The sequence below is a fragment of the Otolemur garnettii genome, unplaced genomic scaffold (genome assembly GCF_000181295.1).
Source record: "Otolemur garnettii isolate 467f Iridium unplaced genomic scaffold, OtoGar3 scaffold00014, whole genome shotgun sequence".
Lineage (NCBI taxonomy): Eukaryota > Metazoa > Chordata > Mammalia > Primates > Galagidae > Otolemur > Otolemur garnettii.
Window position 1 is genome coordinate 16,741,770 of NW_003852409.1, and position 1,622 is coordinate 16,743,391.

Genomic DNA, 1,622 nt, shown 5'->3' on the forward strand with positions numbered 1-1,622 from the left:
AAAAAAAAAAAAAAAAAAATTCTGTAGAGCAGGAGAAAAGACAGGACAGAGCAGCCTGTTCCTACCTGTCTCTATCCCATCTGAGCCTGGCTTTTCATCTTTACAGGAGAAAGAACAACTCTTTCCCATTGTTGGGAAAAGAGTGGATAAAAGGACTACTAACCCCATGCACAGGAAACAAATTCCTCAGCTTGTTGTCCAGAGGCTGGATGCAGCTTCCTCTCCAGACAGAGCTGACTGCTGACAATCAATAAGAAGCTGTCTGCTTGAAACCTGAGGGGTCAAAGATCAGGGTGCAGCCACGTTAGTGCTGGGGGAGGAATGTGGCTGGTGAATATGGAGACAAGCCTAAAGATAAAGTTTGTCAAGGAAATGAATTTAAGTCAGTCAGTTACTTAGAAGGACCCATTCAAAGACCTTGTCATTTTGCGGGTGGGTGCATGGAAGCCCAGTGAAGTACAGGAACTTATCCACAATCACAAGGGACTGGCTGGCACAGCTAAGACTGGAACAAAGGGCTCTGGCTGCTGACCCGCGGTGTTCTGCATTTCTGGAAGCCCATGGTGGAGGCTCTGGGCTTCAGGCCTGAATGTCTCACCCTTCCTTTCCACCTCTCGGTAGAGGCCAAACTCAGGAGCCTGGAGGTAAGGCAAAATCCCTACAGCTGTCAAGTGCAGCGTGGCCTGGGGCGGGAGGGTCCTAGGGCCCTTGGTGGCTGGAGCCGGACCGCGGGTCCCCTTTCCAAGCCTAGGGCGTGCCCACGACTCGGCGTCCGTCTTCGGAGTCTGGGACCCACCTGCTTCGCAGCCGCAGGCCCCGCCGGCTGGCCTCGGGCGCAGGCGCGCAGAAGCCCGGCGCCGAAAGTCTCGAGCTGGCTCCGTCCTGCCCGCGCGGCCCGGAGGGACGCCTCCCGCCGCCGCCACCGCTCCTCCTCCTCCCGCCCAGCCCCCTCCGCTCCCCACTCCGTCACCCGGCGCGCCTCTCTGTGCAGCTCTGTCTCCCGCCTCACTGCGCTCTTCCGCCCCCCTAATCCCGTCCGTTACCCCGCTCGCCCTTCGCCCCTCTGTTCCCTCCTCTAACCCTCTGGTGCCCCGCCCCCCTTCCGTGCTACCCATTGCTCCGCCCCCTGCGCGCTCTCCCCTCCCCACCCCCAACCCCCCGCCTCTTTGCTCCCTGCGCCCCTTTTGCTCCCTACGCCCCTTGGCCCCCTACTGTGGAAAGTACCTAGCTGATTTGGGAGTAAGGGGATTTGGAAACTGGGCAGGCTCGCTCAGTGGTGTGTGGACGTGAGCAAGGCGCCGCCCGTCTCTGGTCTCAGGGTCCCGGGTCTATGGTACTAGGAGGATATTGCTTTTCAGTTGGAGATTTGTCTAACCCTGGACAATTTGCTGAGGGTAGAGCTCTCTGCAGTAACCTACCTGTTTTTTCGTTCTTTTAAAGAGAAAAGGTATTTACTTTTATTATTTTGCATAAGTAATGCAAAGGGAAAGACCTGCAGTCTAACCTCATTCACCACCCATTTAGCCTCTGTCTGCTGTGTGCCTAATACTGTCCCTCACCCAGGATTCAGTGGGAAACAAGATAATTCTTGTCTTTGTGGGACTTGGGAGGTGCAGATAACA

The 1,622-nt window shown here is 56.2% G+C and overlaps 1 protein-coding gene across 1 annotated transcript in view; it reads right to left on the reverse strand.

Moving 5' to 3' along the window:
- HDHD3 (haloacid dehalogenase like hydrolase domain containing 3) overlaps positions 1-928 on the reverse strand; it is a 4,217-nt gene extending 3,289 nt beyond the window's left edge. The window contains exons 1-2 of the mRNA XM_003785233.3: positions 797-928; positions 164-273 (exon numbers count right to left, since the gene is read on the reverse strand). The gene's annotated coding sequence lies outside the window, so the exon portion shown is untranslated. The remainder of the gene's footprint in view (positions 1-163; positions 274-796) is intronic.
- Between the last annotated feature and the right edge of the window lie 694 nt (positions 929-1,622).